Source organism: Euprymna scolopes, chromosome 7, assembly GCF_053919585.1.
Source record: "Euprymna scolopes isolate OS-2025 chromosome 7, ASM5391958v1, whole genome shotgun sequence".
NCBI lineage: Eukaryota > Metazoa > Mollusca > Cephalopoda > Sepiida > Sepiolidae > Euprymna > Euprymna scolopes.
This window is the reverse complement of record NC_136488.1, coordinates 73,205,512-73,223,855: the sequence shown is the minus strand read 5'-3', so window position 1 is coordinate 73,223,855 and position 18,344 is coordinate 73,205,512. Positions and strand designations below refer to the sequence as shown.

General features: G+C 35.8%; 1 protein-coding gene across 2 annotated transcripts in view; it reads left to right on the top strand.

Annotated features, from left to right (window-relative positions):
• The window catches only part of LOC145279781 (solute carrier family 35 member F4-like), a 601,960-nt gene that overhangs the window by 453,313 nt on the left and 130,303 nt on the right, over nucleotides 1–18,344 (top strand). The gene's annotated exons all lie outside the window — the stretch shown is intronic.

The window sequence follows — 18,344 nt, the reverse complement described above, 5'->3', positions numbered from 1 at the left end:
GTGTGTGTAAAATAAAGAGTTTATAGTTGTATGTATTTACTTTCTGACAGATTGATTAAATTTATGAAATTAAATATATATATAAATATATGTGTGTGTATGTGTGTGTGTATATATACATATATATGTGGTTGTGATTACGAAGCTATTTATAGCTACACACTTTCTTTCTATGTGTTTATTAATGCTATATTTTATTTTTAAAAAAATCATATCTGAAATACAACATATCATGTGGTTTAGTTTGTCTCTTTTCATACTTATAAATCAACTTGCTCATATCTATATGCAAATAAACTGATACATACTTACGTCGTATGTGTATGTACGTTAGTAAAATGTTCTTAGGTGTTGGTGTTCGTTGTTGGTGTTCGAATTCGAACAAAGACCATCTCACTGAAGTTAAGATTTCATGTGAATTCATCTGTAAATGAGGAACATTATTTAAAATGCATGCTCCCTTGCAAAGAAGGAAGTAATGCATGGGATGATAGTCTTAAAAGTTAAAGGTGCTACACTACTCCCTCCGCGAAGGAGGAAATAATGCCTTGGAAGATGATCTCATGACAATAGAACGGATACTACACTATCTCCCTTCCGAAGGTGGAGATAACGTCTGGGAGGATGGTCTCATGAAAACAGAACAGATACTACACTACAACCTGGAATTCTTAAATGGTCACCCATTTTAGCTTTGACCAGGCCCAACGTTGCTTCACTTCGGTAATCTAACGGGAACCGGAGTGTCAACGTGATTATATCGTATTGAAAGATAGGACATTGATTTAAAATAGTATGATAAACTGAATTGAGCATTAAAAGCTGTAAATTAATATAATTTACAGATTTGATAGTATCGGTTGAGAAAGACAAATACAACATTTCCATATATATATATATATATATATATATATATATATATATATATATATCGTCTAACTGTGCTGACATTATATGCATCAGTTTTGTAAACGTTCAACAGGCACCAGTGAATGTTGATCGGTTGAATTTTTTCTGTATGGTGAAATTCAATATCGCGTCTCTGCTTTTGTCACACGTCCGTGACAGAGACTGCTTGTTTAGAGTCTTACCTTGTCAATATCTGCAACAGAGATATGAAACTTGTAGATCATGGATGCATAAGTTTAGTCATCATAACAATCCAATTTGCAATACCCCTCTGATACATTCGGGTGGAATAAAAAGTATGATGTATTAATTTTGAAACATCTCTCCTACATGTGATGTGATCCTGAGTTTCCTACACTTTATTTGATTTATATAGTTTCTTATTTACTAGCAAGATGATCCGACATTGATTGAATGGAAATCACGAGTATTATGTACTTTTTCACTATATTACTTTATTTATTCTTACTATCCGCTTCTTTGTGTTTCGGCCCTTAATACAAACGGAATATGTTGAAATGTTGGGAAAATCTCTGAATTAATGTTCTATACATGTGGTTTAAATTTGAATTTTTATAACAAACTATTACTACATTTGTGAGAAAATTATAACTCAATTTGTATCAAACTATGACTTAATTTATAACAAATTTTAACCTGATTCATAACAAACTGTGACTTAATTCATAACACATTATAATTTTATTTATAATAAATTATAACTTAATTTTTTACAAACTATGACTTTATTTGTAACAAGCTATAAATTAATTTGAAACAAATTGTGACTTTATTTATAGCAGACTATATCTTAATTTGCAACAATTCTTTAAATTACTTTATTTTAGATTGTCTTTTTCTAATACCCACCTGATTTAGTGCATTAAAATTAAAGGCAGAACTATGTAACTTCCGCAGAAACTGTAAAATACTCGTGTATACTCACCGCATAAAGTGATGAAAAATGATACTTTGCAAATGTTCGCACTAATATTCTTATAAACTCATATAATTAGGTTAGTAATTTAATTTTCCGTCCATAAATTATTATTATCATATCTTATGATTTAAAAAAAAAAGGAACCGTTAACTTTTTACTCTAGGTGGGCAATTTCGTTCGGCCAACTGAACATGTCTGACTTGCTATTTGCTTTCTGGCTTGTTTTCACAACTTCTTCTGATTGGTAAGAAAAAGGTGCGACTTATACTCGCTAACTTTTGTGTGACGAGACAGATTTAAATCGATTTATATGCAAATAAATGTACAATGATGGAGGATGTGTCATCCCAGATTAACCAAATATGATTTTGTCGATGAAATTTTTTTTCTCTCTCAAAATTTCTGAGACGAAGTATTTGTGTTATTCATGGGGAATTATTGACAATGGTTGTGGCTAGACGAGATTTTGCTGTGAATGTTTTCGCTTACATATTTTTGGACATAAAAAATTTAAACCAAAACAAGCCGTATCAATACCTACAACAACAACATCATCATCAACAACAACAACACTTTGATCGCTTTATTATTGTATGTTGATTGATTAGTCTTGTGGGCGTGTTGCGTTAAGCAATAAACTATTCATTCTTAAATCGCATCTTAATGACTGGGAAAAACATGTGCGGATGCTGTAGGCATCTTATCGTATTGGGACATAATAGTAATAATAATAATAATAATAATAATAATAATAATAATAATAATAATAATAATATAGAAGCTTTTATTTACTTTTTCTCGTTCTCTCTTCCCCCTTCTCTCTCTCTCTCTTTCCCCCCACCCCTCTGTCCCTCTACCTCATTATCTGATACGTAAGTAATTACTAATCTAACATTAATCTAGAACCACGTGGAAGTACGACACAGTGTGGAGCGAACTCTACTTAATATTAATACTTTGTCACGTAAACTCGTTAGTGTTATTATATTTATTTTTCATTGTCTATCTTTCCGTCTCTCTCTCTCTCTCTCTCTCTCTCTCTCTCTCTCTTTCTCACTCTGTCTAAGAGAGAGAGAGAGAGAGAGAGAGAGAGAGAGAGAGAGAGAACTTAACGCATTACCATTTTTACATATTTATGTATTTTTCTAGTATAAATATAGTTCAGTGTTTCAGTTATAAAATGAAAAATAAAACAAGGATATAAGCAAAAGAAAAACAGTGAGCAGGAAGAGAGTTCCATAAGGCTGCAGTTCTCGGAAAGAATCTATGAAACTATGTTACAATGAAGTATTAAAATTAGGAATTGATGGAGATCACTAGATCAACGAGTCAACTAAGCTGGAACGAAGGAAGCATAGAGCGGATAAAAGAATTCTGGATAATACATGCAATAATAACGTGTATATAAAAAAGATGAACCTAAAACATCGCGTGTGTGAGAAAGAGAATGCAGAGAAGAAGAAAGGGTGGAGCAAATGAAATTACAAATACGTTTCTGCACTTTATCAAGAACCCTTAAATGTAATAGAGATTCATCATCCCGGATCCCCTGAAGCTCCCCTACTAGGGAACGCTGCTGAGAGTAGCTTTCATACTTTTTTGTTAATCATAATGCATATGCATTTTGTGCGGTGGCTGTTCTACCCGCACCTTTCGGGCTCATGTCACATCTTTCCGTGGTTGAAAGCAGGCATCCCATTTCTATCATAGCTATGTCTTCGAGCTGTTCTCTGTCAGTGAATGAAAAAGTGACCCTTTTTGGAAGCTGTGTTCCTTTTTTTCCAATTTAAACACCGACCTTGTGACAAACTCTGCCATCGCATGGAGGCAAATATAGACTAACATAAATTACAAAGTTAAATCGGATGAAGAAAGATCCGAAGATATTGAATCAATAACTGATCACAGTAAAGACATGAAAAATTCCCCCTCTATACTTTTCCTAAACGTGACAGAGAGAGAGAGAGAGAGAGAGAGTGAGAGAGAGAGGGGGGTGGAAGAGGGAGGAGTAGCGTGTTTACTTGAATTCTTCAATATTTGTTATGGATCTATTTCTGATGTCTGGTTGAGAAAAACAAGATAGAAAGTTCAATCTGCGGCTACAAATAAAAACCAATTCAAAATCAATTATTTCAGAGTAAAAATAGTAGCAAGATTTTACACAAGTGTAAAATTTGTATCTTTTCTCTATAATAAATAGTAATGTTTACATTGATAACTTGTTATGCCCTCTTCAGCTTTCGCAAACCCAGCAAAACCAAAGATCAATAATGAATTAAAATACCCCAAATAACGTTAAACGCAAGACACTATGAACTTCTTATGTGAATATTTCCAACATTTATCGGTTCTGGATTTTTTTTTTTTTTACATAGCGGTCACCACTTATCAAGGGTGATCGGCCACTCAAGGTAAAGGGTTAAAGAGTGTAGAGCAGTCAATTGGACAATATAGTAATCGATAGTAATGGAAGTTCGGTAAATTTGTTAACTTAAGTGGATAGGCTCAGCAGAAACTTGTTCACGTTGGACTTGAAGACAACCATATTATAGACAGCTGGAAAGCAGGAAAACGGAAGACAATTCCACAGGCGTGCAGTTCTAAGAAAGAAGCTTTGATCATGGAATCTATGTTTAGGTTTAGACACAGATAAAGAGTGGGGGAAATTATTGATAGCGTTTTCAGCTAGACGAGTGTTTCTTGTGAAAGTTAGGCGAGGGGGGACCATAGATTGAAGCTCAGTCGAACACTTTTCATGAAAATAACGATAAAGCAGAGACAAACTCGCAACATCTCTTTTGCAGCGAAGAGAAAAGGGCATCTCCCACCAGGCCACGAAGTCTATTTTGAACTCTATCAAGGTAGGACAAGTCTTTTCTAGCAGCTCCTGCCCATATGTGGCAACAGTATTCCATCCTTGGACGTATCTGGCTCTTATATAGATAGAGAATTACATCAGCAGTGAGATATATACTGGATCGATAGAACGATCCGACCATGTTTCCAGCGGCCTTGGCAACAGATTTGATGTATGTATTCAATTTAAGATCAGGAGTAAAGGTCAAGCCCAGAAGCCTGTCAAAACTTGATGCCTCCCCAAGACGAGAGCCATTCATTTTAATTGATGCCAGATGCCAGATGGGTATCAGAACGTTGATGATGTAAAGATAGAAGCTTGGTTTAAGATGCATTAAAAGTAACCAGCCACTCCTTTCCCTATTTTACAACGTGATCAAGATCAGAGGAGAGAGAATCAGAGAGAATTGGTCGTTTACTGTCTTAGATGTGCTACAATAGATGGTAGTGTCGTCAGCAAAAATGTCTACGAATGATGTAAGGGTGTGATTTGGGAGATCATTAATGTAGATCAGGAAAAGAGTTGGGCCCAGGATGAACCCCTGAGGGACTCCAGCATTAATACTATGGACTTCTGATTTTAGCCCATCAACTACTAATCTTATGAACCTATCAGAGAGAAATGATTTAATAATAGAGAAGACATTTCCAGCTATACCATAGCTGGAGATCTTGTGAAGTAAACCTGTATGCCATACCCTATCAAAGGCCTTTTATATGTCAAGAGCAATTGCCCTAGAAATGTTGCCTCTGTCGAGAGATTCGCTAATCCTGTGAGATATAACTGTAAGCACATCTGCTGTAGATCTAGCAGAACGGAAACCATATTGTGTGTCACTAAGAAGGTTATTTTTGCTGAGATGGTTGATTACTTCTGTATTTAACACAGATTCCAGCAACTTACTCATGACGCACAGGAGACTTATTGGCCTGTTCTGAGAGGAGGATGAACGATCACCTGAATTTTTAAATACAGGGCATACTGATGAGATTTTCCAGGGTGATGGGAAGCAAATTTCATTAAGACAACGTTTAAACAGTTTTGTAAGTATGGGTGCTAGTTCTGGTTGAAGTATTTTGAGTACTATAATAGGAATACCGTCAGGGCTGGTTGCTTTACTGGAATCAAGGTTTTTGATTAGCTTGCCAACATCACATACAGATATTTGTATATCACATAGTGTGTTTTCTGATACAGGAGGAAATATTGGGGGTTGACGGCCTTGGTCGCAAAGGGTAGAATTGACTGCAAAGTTCTTGGCAAAGAGTTTGACTTTGTCTGATGCTGACGAGATTAACTCAGGTCCATTGATGATAGTTGGGATAGAGCACATGCTTCTGTTCAGGATTCTGTTTGCAATTTGCCAAAACTGGTGGGAACCAAGCCGCTGATCAGCTACTTTGGACTTGACGGACTGAGCATACAACTCTCTTGCGTTCTTTATTACTTTCTTACAATGGTTGCTGGCAGTCCTGAAAGCGGCTTTAGTTTCCATACATCTATTACGTTGGAAGTAGTGGAAAAAGTGATTTCTGTGCACAATGGCAGCAGCACATTCTGGAGAAAACCATGGCTGGCTGTTAGGTTTTTGCTGGAACTTTTCGAGGGTATGAAATTGTCTATACCTACAATTAACCATTCTGTCAGGTCTGATACTATAGACGACACATCCTTTTTAAATATGGAACGCAGAGGAAGATCCGATATAAATGTACGGAAGCTATCCCAGTCAGCCATAGTGTATCGATATACTGTACGATGGAGAGGTACGTCTGAGGGCTTATTACATTTCATTTTTATCTTAATTGATACAACTGAGTGGTCGGAAGATACAAGAGGAGACAGAACGGAAACTGAACATAGTTCAGGGTAAGTTGTGAGAAAATACTGGCCGTCATTGTCGGGCACACGGGTGAGTTCGTGAACAATCTGAGTGAGGTCATAAGCAATGGAGAAATCATGACAGAATCTCCCCTCATCATCGGTCTTGTTTGAGTGGGTCAACCATTCCACATTGTGAACATTGAAGTCTCCACATACGTGAATGTTAGCTGAAGGATATGCTGATAGAACTTGGTCAATTTTCTCAGATATGCTTTTAAAGATAGTAACTCCGCTGTTATGGGGGCGATAGAGAGTAAATATAAATGCCGTAGTGTGATCCGATGGTGAGGCCCCTGCTTGCAAGCCTTAGGGAGTGTAGAGCCACCTTTTAATTGCCATTGCTCCCAGGTCCACTCTGACCCGGAGTGGTAGTACCTGTTAAGGTCCCAACTATGGGTTAAATAGAATACGACTTAAAAAACAAATATACTATATTAAAAAATCGTTCTTCAAAATCACCAGATTCGGCATTAAATAACCTGAAAAGAGTTGATATGCCGTAAAATAAAATAACCAAACCAAACCAACATTTATCAGTCATATACGTATGTTTTTTTACATAGGCACAACTACTTATCAAGGCCCAGATACCACACAAGGATAAGGTTTAAGAGTGTACAGTAGTCAATTGGAAAATATAGTAATCGTTAGTAATGGAAATTTGGTAAATTTGTTTACTTAAGTGGAACGGCTCTCAAGAACTTGTTTACGTTGAACTTGAAGACAATCAAATTGTAGTCAGCTGGAAAGCAGGAAAATGGAAGACAGTTCCACGGGCGTGCACTTCTAAGAAAGAAGCTTTGTTCATGGAATCTATGTTTAGGTTTAGACACAGATAAAGAGTGGGGGAATTATTGATAAAGATAAGGGTTAAAGAGTGTACAGTAGAAATTAGAAAATATAGTAATCATTAGTAATGAAAATTTGGTAAATTTGATAACTTATATGGAGCGGCTCATCAAGAACTTATTTACGTTAGACTTGAAGACAACCATATTGTAGTCAGCCGGAAAGCAGGAAAACGGAAGACAATTCCACAGGCGTGCAGTTCTAAGAAAGAAGCTTTGTTCATGGAATCTACGTTTAGGTTTAGGCACAGATAAAGAGTGGGGGGGATTATTGATAGTGTTTACAGCTAGACGAGTGTTTCTTGTGAAAGTTTGGCGACGGGGGACCATAGATTGAAGCTCAGTCGAACACTTTCCATGAAAATAACGATACATCAGAGACAATTCGCAACATCTCTTCTGTGAGATAGAGGTTGCAAGGAAGAGAAAAGGACATCTCCTACGAGGCTACGAAGTCTATTTTGAACTCTATCAAGGCAGGCCAAGTCCTTTCTAGCAGCTCCTGCCCAGATGTGGCAACAGTATTCCATCCTTGGACGTACCTGGCTCTTATATAGATAGAGAATTACATCAGCAGTGAGATATATACTGGATCGATAGAACGATCCGACCATTTTTCCAGCGGCCTTGGCAACAGATTTGATGTACGTGTTTCATCTGAGATCAGAAGTAAAGGTCAAGCCCAGAAGCATGTCAAAACATGAGGCCTCCCCAAGAGCAGAGCCATTTATTTCAATTGATGCCAGATGGGGATCAGAGCGTTGATCATGTAAAGATAGAAGCTTGGTTTTAGATGCATTAAATGTAACCAGTAACCAGCCAAACTTTTCCCCATTGTACCACGTGCTCGAGATCAGAGGAGAGAGAATCGGAGAGAACTTGGTCGTTTATTGTCTTAGATGTGCTACAATAAATGGTAGTGTCATCAGCATAAATTTCTACGAATGACGCAAGGATGTGATTTGGAAGATCATTAATGTAGATCAGGAAGAGAGTTGGGCCCAGGATGAACCCTGAGGGACTCCAGCATTAATACTATGAGCTTCTGATTTTTGCTCATCAACTACTATGCGAGAATTATTAACATTTAATTATTGCAATATTGATACTACATATCATATTTTCTGCCCTCAGTCAGTGACGAGATATCCTCCTAGAATGAAGCAATGTTTTTTTACTCTTATTTCAATTCAAAGCATACTGTATAATTACGTTCGCACACCGGATCAACAAAGATAAGCAACGTTGAGCCTGGGCAGTGCCAGATTGATGACTTTTTGGGAATACCATGCGTTGTATGTAGGAGGATGTCAACCTCTCCCTGAAAGAGCTGCAACCCCCTATCACGGTATATGCATTCGACTAGGAATCACTTGTGAATTTTATACTAACATGAACTTCCACCTTGGGAGGAAGTTGATTCAACCCGCTTAGGATGAGTGTTGCTTCAATACAGTTTTGGGGGGAGCTGGATTTACTATTATTAAAATCCGACTTTTTGTCTAACACGACCTTTGTGCAGGGAAAAGTAAATAAGAACAACATTTTAAAGATTAATTCCGATATATTGTGATGCTGGACCATGCATAAATCACCAACAGGTTCATCATTACATTCGGCTTACAGTCTGTTCTAAAAACTAACGTGTTGGGTGACTTTTAGAATACGATTTTCAAACAAACTTATCTCTGTATGGGTCTTTGGTTATCCTCTTTATTTCCCTTAGCACTTCTTTCAATGTTTTCCTTCGTCTTTCCTGCTAACTGACTCTGCTACCTCAACGTATTTACATCTACTATCGCAAGAAATCTGATCCATTTTTCACTATGAGAAAACTAACGAAGTCTCCTTTTCTGTACTTTTCTTATATCCCTATTCTATTTAGACTAAACGTTATTAGATCTAAGCCTGTCCTAAGTACTCGTATGTCACGTCTATTCTATATTTTTATACCATTTCTCTTCTTGCAACCTTCACTGGCCAAGTTTAACATCAATGCACTATCAAACTATGTACATATTTCTCATAGATTTCCCCTTAATTGACGATAGTAACACTCTCCTGGTTAGTAATAGAAGACTTTCCTTGAAATTACAGCATCATTATTGCTTGACCCCTCCTTCATCAATAGCATTACCAAGGCAACCAAATTTTTGAACAATTTTAATAGCTGCACCATCCAAATATGCTTTGTTCATACCTAAGTTTTCGTGTGTCTTCATTGTTTTACATTTCTTGCGCAAAAACTGGTTATAATCTCTCAATCTACCTTTAATTCCAATGCATTTTATGTGTGTCCAATGCTTAAAGATGACACAGACAATTGTATTGCACTTTTTCTACGAAGTGAGAGGCGAACTTTCTTTTATTTAAAGATTTTCCCAAACTATAACCACTGGTTATCGCTTTAGTCTTAGTAATAATCAACTTTCCGTAGCATTCTCCTAAGTTGTTAATTTAAATGGAGACCTTCAGTTGGTTCACAGGCAAGCACTAATTTATAACCATAAAGCGTCTCTTTCCGACATCCCGTAAGAAACTGTCTAGACAATAATTCCGAAATAAAAAAATTAAAAAGTTAGAAAATTTAGTACTGTTAGAAATTTTGTTGAGTTAGTTATTTATAACACTTTTTTGTTTGTAGAAAAGAACAATCTTTTGTAGCAGAACAATCTTCCGTTTTTTTCTTTTTTTTTTGACGAAGGCAATTAAAAATCAACAAGTTATAGCGTTCAAAAACAAATTATATATTCAATTATAATTACAAATACAACAAAAGGCAATACTTATGTCAGTTTGAAGTTTGAATAGTTTCCAAAAGAATTGTCCTGGAGATTTTCTTTTTGTCGAAGACAATTAGGTGAAGAGAATTGTTTTCATTCATTTTAGTAAATTCTTTTTTTATGCTCCTCTCGCCCTTTTGATATTTTTTTCTTTTATTTTTTCTTGAACTCTGTCGACCACAATGTTCTTTTTTCGTATTTATATATGACCTCTCCTCAAGTAATAGTGGGTAATTTGCATAAAGTCATTTATGCAAATTGCCCTAAAAGTCTTGTTAAGAATATTTCCAACAGTACAGACCCTTGTTACATTCCTACTTTATTATTAAAGCTGTCAAGATTGTGCTATTAATTCTAACCCGACTCTGAGCATTTCTGAACACTATTTGAACAAACCTTACCCACCATTCGTTTGCCCCTGATTTATGCAAAGCCCACCAAGGATTATCTCATGACACTGTCATACGTTTGTTGCAAATCCATGAAAGTAAAACTACATGAGCTTCTGCTAACCAAAATATTTATTCACTGGTGATTCTTTTTATAAAATACCATATTACAAGAATTTACTTGTGTTCAATTAGTCTTATGCACTGTATCGTTTACAATAGTCACTACAATGACATCAAATACGTATAAAACAGTTGCTTTGACGTTAATTAGAAACACCAGAAAAAATTATTTAAAAATCAGATAATTTTCATTTTTCTCCCAAAAGAACCTCCCCTCAAAGAAACAAAATAAAAAAACATCTTTAACACATTTTAGGTTTGTAAAAAAATCATTGCAAAGAAGATTAAAGTAGAGTAGCTTTAAAAAAAAAAACAGTTTGGGATAGTTCGTATAAAGACAAAAATCTATTCTGTCTGTGCAAGCTTGTTTCAACAGTAAAATGTCGATACCATAAATATTCAAACAAAACATCATTTAAACGTTGGTTTGCAAATGATGTGTAAATTTTAAGCTTGAAGGCTAAGGACATCTGAGCCACTGATTATTCAATACTAAGAGAGGAGTGTGTCAAATTCCATAATAATTTTACACATGGCTTGCAACGCGGACGGACATATTCGTAGCACATCATTAATTGATGATAAAACGAAAACTTTTCTAGGTGTAACTTCTTACGTAAACGTGTACAAAAAAGAAATTAGCAAAAATAATATTGCTAGAATTGCAATCATCAACTGGCAATGAGATCGATTATCTTGACAAACACATTTATACGTTATTCTGTGTAAACTTTGCAGTTGTTTCGAGTTATTAAATTGTTTACATTTATTCATTATTTCCAAATAACAGATTCCGTAGTTTCCTATGTATTTAATTTTTATGGAAATAGCTACAGACAAGGCATGGAGCTATTTGACGAAAAGAGCTAAGAATAGTACTTCAATGTCAAAATCTAGCCAATGAGAAAGGTTACATGGATGTATTCAACCAATAAAACAACAATTCTCCCCTTTTTTGTCAGAAACATGGAACATAGAACGTAAGGACTCAAGGAGAAAACAAGGAAAGTAAAAGTACAAAGGATGCCGAAAATAAACCCACGGTCAACGTTTTCATTTCTGTGTGTTTAATTATCAAACCCTGTTTATTTCAATACTTGTGTATATTGAAAAACAGGTGGGAAATTATACTTCGCCCATGTGCTCATTCATCCATTTATATCCAAACATATTAATAAAATAATTTAATAAAATTATAGAATTACGTTAGTGATTTAATTTTTCAAATATGAATTATTATCATTTATAATTAACTAATAAAACATTAGCAGTTGACTTGTTTTTTTTAATTATAGAGTGGAGGATTTCTTTTCGATTCATCTGAGACAGTGAGGTAATTCCAAGATGACTGTATAACTTTCTACTTCTCATTTTCTCTAACCACTTGAAATGCTTTTGACCGGTTGATACAAAAAAGAAGCGCGTTTTACTTGTTAATTTTTGCCCGATTCGATAGAATTACACACATACGCACTCTCTCACTCTCTCACTTTCACACCACACACACACACACACACACACACACACACACACACACACACACACACACACACACACACGTGCGTGCGTGTGCGTATAATTCCAGGTCAATATTTTTCAGCGGTGAAGTATCAACTTTTGTATGAGAAATATCACCTGAAGAGGGTTCTAATTGCATGTAACTGGCTGACCGAAACATGCTTATGTCAAACAAATAAAAAGTATATATATATATATATATATATATATATATATATATATATATATATATATATATATATATATATATATAGTGAGTTATAAAATATATATGGTGATTAAGCTACATTGAATATATGCGTTTCATCCACTCTAGGACTCGATTAAACTACACTGAATATATGCGTTTCATCCACTCTAGGACTCTTCAGGCTTATGCCCGAAGAGTCCTAGAGTGGATGAAACGCATATATTCAGTGTAGCTTAATCGCCATATATATTTTATAACTTACTAACTAGCTCTACTTACGTATTGAGCACTTTTGAAGTAAATACTTAAAGTTTACCCATAAATCTATACTTTCGTATATTAATTTTATGTGACTAAATTTAGTAGTTATATATATATATATATATGTGTGTGTGTGTGTGTGTGTGTGTGTGTGTGTGTGTGTGTGTGTGTGAAGGGTGTGAATTCCATATAGAAACGTTGACTTAATTTTAATAAAATAAAATACGCATCAAGTGCGCTTGAAAGCCAAATCACAACGTAATATTAGGAAAATAAATAAATATTTTACTTGTTTGAAATAACAAACAAGTAAAATATTTGTTTATTGTTGTAGACTCGTGCTTGGGGTCACAAATGAAAGAAACCACAAGTAGTGTAAACTGTATAAACTATAATATGTATTTATCATAATGAATACAGGAGCCACTAAAGTGGTATGAGAGAAACGTGTTCGTATTATGCGGTTAACCATGGGATGAATGTCTCCATTTAGTCTTTGAAACCAGTGGTATTCATAGGACTGGTTGATCCCACTTAGTTCTGAAATAGGGGTGATTTGTACCCTACAACACCCCCTTCCGAGCTTTTCATTTCCCTGGGATGATCGTATAGCTCTTTTTCCTGGGGTTTATCTCTATCGGGTCGGCCATTTTCCTTTTCCTGAAGGACCGGCGTTGTCCGGTTGCTTATAGTGTTACCAAGTCGAACGTGTCATATATCTGGTTCATTACTTCTTTTGTTCAGCAGGCGGTTGTCTTTCGTCATCAGTTATACGTTTCCGAATTATGTTTAAATATTTCTTGTGCGTAAATCTTGGACCTTCGATAATGTAGACCATCCGCGCGATTCTTTTATGGACCTTTCCTAGTTCCCACATCGTACTATTATTTTTGTGTACCTGGAAAAATACCTTTTCACCAGGTAAATACCTCTTTTTAGTAACTATAGTATTTAACGGTTTCACCTGTTTTGGTAAAAGTTTCTTGAAGACCGACCTAATTTTCCTCGCGAACATTAACTCTGCCGGCCACTTCTTCGATGGAGTCTTTTCATTTGGCGTAATTCGGTAAACTTTTAAAAACTGTTGTAACGCCTTTTCTGAGGGCGTTCCTTTAGCCTTTTTCAGGGCTCTTTTCAACGTGTCTACAAACCTCTCTGCCTGACCGTTCTATCGAGGATGATAGGTTGGCGTCGTTATGTAGTTAACCTGGAAATCCTCACAGACGCTTTTAAAATCTGCTGAAGTGAATTGTGTGCCATTGTCTGACACTAGAAAATCAACCATAGAAAACCTAGCGAACAATTCGTGAAGAGCACTGATTGTAAAACCAGTTGTTGGACTTTTACATCGACATACCTCAGGCCATTTTGAAAAACTCTCTACCAATATTAAATAATAGTTTCCATCCAGTGGGCCTGCGTAATCTACGTGTATTCTTTTCCATGGGTGGTCCGCTTTAGGCCACGGGATGAATTGTATTTGGGGCGCTTTTTACCGTGCCTTCTATATCAGTGCCCATACTCTTCCAGTAAATGTAGGGCCTCATGAGGCTCTTCATTCGCGTAGCCACAGGGTGCCCCGTATGAAAATCCTTTAGAACTTATTCTCGGTACAACATGACCTCATTGCACATAGAATAAGCTTCCGCTGCCGATTCATCCGATTGAATTTTTTGTTTCGTTTCTTTGATGAAACTATCTTCTTCAGCCTACCTTATTATATCTTCCAAAGTGAGTGGAAGTTCATTGATAGTATTACATAGTATTTGTATATAGCCCTTTTCACTTTGTAGTGACGCAATTACTGTGTCTTCTGGCGGTTCCCTTGATTTCAGGATTAATCGCGACAATCCGTCTGCGCGAGTTAACTTTGCAGATGTAAGAAATTCCATACTGAAATCATAATTCAGTTGAATGGTCCCCATCTTTGCAGTCTGTTGGCTATGCAAGTTGGCAAAGCTTTTTTAGAACCAAAGATGGTTATAAGCGGCTTATGGTCAGTTTGCAATTTAAACTTACGACCGTGTAAAAATCGGTGGAATTTTGTAACACCGAATATGATCCCCAGTGCTTCCTTTTCGATTTAGGAGTAATTCTTCTCGGCAGGAAGTAAACTTCTTGACGTATGAGCGATCGGCTTAGTGGACTCATCCAGGTATCATGTGTAGAATGCACGCCCCGATCCCATAATAACTTGCGTCAGTTGCGACAATAATCTCTTATTTCGGATTGAAATGAGTCAGGGATAAATCAGACGTTAATACATCTTTTAATTTCTTAAGCGCTGCCTTTTTTAATAGTACATTCAATGGCGCACGCAATTCATGCATGTTCTTAAAGAACGTTTGATAATAGTTCGCGAGCCCTAAAAACTCTGCAATGTAGTTACCTTATGAAGTTCTGGCATGTCTTTTATAGCTGTGGACCTGTCCGGATCGGGTTTCCTCCCGTCCTTATCTACGATATGACTCTGGTATTTAATTCATTCCAAAAGAAAAAAAATAGCATTTTGCTTCCTTCAATGTGAAGCCGTATTCTTTTATTCTGCCAAACACTTGAAATACATGATCTCTATGTTGTTTAACATTTTGACTACGCACAAGAATATCGTCCAGATATAGCATATTGTGAAATCCAAACCGCTTAACAAAGTAGCAATTACCTCTTGGAAAATTTCTGGTGCTACTTTTATACCAAATGCTAATCTATTGAATTTATAAAGTCCTTTGTGCGTTTAGATACACAAAAGTTTAAAGCTATCTTCCTCTACTTGTATTTGTAGGAATGCCTCGCTTAAGTCTGTTTTGGAAAAATATTTTCCGCCCTTTAACTTAGCGAATATTTCATCTGGGTTTGGTAGCGGGTAGTGATGGTTCTTGAGCGCCACATTCAATCCAGTCGAAAAGTCCGCGCATAGCCTAATCTCTTTAGATTCCATTTTTTACGTATACGGTAGGTGTTGCCCATTCACTATAGTTAATAGGGGTTAAAATCCCAGTGTTAACTAGTCTTTCCAATTCTTTTTCAATTTTTCCCTAGAAGCGAACGGTACGCTCCGTGGCTTTTTGAATATTGGTTTTGCTTCGTCCAGCAATTCGAATCTCGCCTTTATTTTTGTGCAGCATCCAAGCTTTTCGGAGAAAACATTTGGGAAAGATGTTTTGAAATCCTTTTTGAGTTTGTCGGCTTTGTCCGTTAGGTTTTCGACTTTGTGACAAAAATCACTCATTGGCGAGTCCCATAATTCAAATTCCTGAATCCAATCGGTCCTGAATAAGTTCGTTGCGTTCCTTAGAACGAAAACTTTTTGCTTTTTTGTCGTTCTTTTTAGTGACACCTTAATAACTAGCTCACCCTCAAAATTTTTTTTCACCAGTTACCGATCTTGCAACTTTATTCGTCTTTGTCATCGTGGGCTTTCCTATTCTCTTCCATGTGTGAAAATTTATAATTGATAAGTCCAACCCTGAATCGAGCTGCAGTTTTACTTCTTTATTTCTGATTTTCACCGTAACATATTTCTTTACGTTCTCTATTGGTAAATGGGCCATTTTTGCAGTTTTTACGTAGCTCTTTTTTGCTACGTTTGCCCTGCTTGCTTGCATGCATAGGTCACATGTTATTTTCCTTTCGTACTGACATGTATTGTACCCATGAGGTCCTCCACATTTGCTACAAGGGGTCCTAGGATTTTGTCTATCCTGGTAATTTTGTGAAGGGTTCTTTTTGCCTCTTGGTTGGTAATTGCTGGCGGGTGGGTGTCCTTTATTTTTTATACGTTTTTTTTTTCATGTAAGCGATTTCTGATTTCTCTATGTTTCGGGAATTTTGCTTTATTGCCACGAACCGCTAACAATCTTCAGCCAGTTTCTGAAGCGTCAAATCAGGTTCTAATTCCAATTTATTTAAAGCACGAAGTTTTATATCGACGTCTTTTGTGGCTATCAAACCTTGTGTGAATATTAAGCATTTGAAATTGTCCGCTATTAATGACGATAGTTGGAAATCGTCGCAGTGCTTATTAACTATAGACGCACATGTCGTATAGTCCTGACTCTTATTACGTGTATGATTCATGCATTTCCATCTTTTATGAAAAAGGCTTCTTTTTGGACGATATAACTCCATTAATAGTTTGACTGCCTTCGTTGGGTTTTCTTGGTAAAATATAGTCCACGAATTTATTATGTTCGGATCTACCTAACTTCCGTAGCAATAAACGAACCTTCTTTTGATTAGTCCATGCACTGCAATCAAATTTAAAAAGGTCTTCAAATCTTCTGAAATATGCCTCAAACGTTAGGTCTTCCTCAGGAGCATAGTAAAATGTATCAATAGCTGACCAGATCACATTTTGGGAAAAAGCCGTGCTGGTTTCTTCTCTGCTGTCCTTATTCACTAAAACTTGTGTTATCAAATCCAATTTTTTTTATCTGAATGGTTTTGTTGCTTTAAATGTAATTTTTTCAATTCCAATATTTGTTCATTCATGTCTTTCTAATCTCTTTCCTGTTTTTTTCTGGAAGAATTTCATGAAATCCAACTGCTTTTCCAATATTTGTTCGTTCATTTTTTTCATTTCTCCTAGTTTTTCTTCGAGATATTTTATTAAATGGTACCGTTTCTCTTCGTTTTGTTCCTGTATTGCCAATTGCTCTTCTCTGAACCTTTTTTCAATTCTAATTGATGACTTTGTTGGAATTTCACCATTTCAAACACGTCCATTTTGATTTTTTTTGCGGTATGGAATTACTTAATATGACAAACAACCAATTCTTTTATTTACTTTTCCTATAGTACCAACTCTACAGAAAAAAACTGTACAAAATTCATACCTGGTTATTTAACGAATATTACTTTCATACATTTATTTCCCCGAGAAAATAATTCGGCGTTTGCATTCATACAGAAAGAAGTAGATTCCGTTTGTCATTTTTTTTTCAATTTTCGTAACGTGTAGGTACTGGGTTCAATTTCTTGTTGGTCCTACAAATTTTCCCTCTTTTTTCTTTAAAGAAGAAAAAGTTACTTATCTGTGAAAGAGAGTTTATAGTATTGATTTAATATTGGCTATTCTTTTTGATCTGTGTGCGAAAAAGAATGTCCTTTTCTCGTTAACACTTTATTTCTCGTGCTTAGCGAAATCGTTTTTTTTTTCTCTCTTCGACGTGCAGTCCCGTCGATCAGAAAAAGTTTATTTTAATCGGATTAAAATCCGACGTCTTTGTTAATTTGTGCAAATACTCGCTTTAACCAAAAAATAAAATGTATCATTTACTTTTACAGGAGTTTTTTTCTTTTTCCAACGCTAATGCTTTTTTACCATAAGACGTATTAGCAAGACATGCTTTTAAGAACGACAGTTTTTTTGTACTTACTGAAAACTTGGTAGTAATAATAATTCTCCACGCAATTCGTCTTAAGAACTCTGTTTCAGCTCGTAGTTTACAGTTTATTAGCTTTTTTAACAGCAAGATAAGGCTTTTGTACGACGTCTTTGTAAAATCCTTTTTTCGGCGAGAATTGTTGTCTTTTTTCGAAGTGTTCTTTATCCCGTATTTGTGGATTTTTACGCTAGAATGTTGGTTTTTCCCCCAATGTAGACAAGTAGAGTTCCCGTTCTTCACCGAACTTTTGAAAAA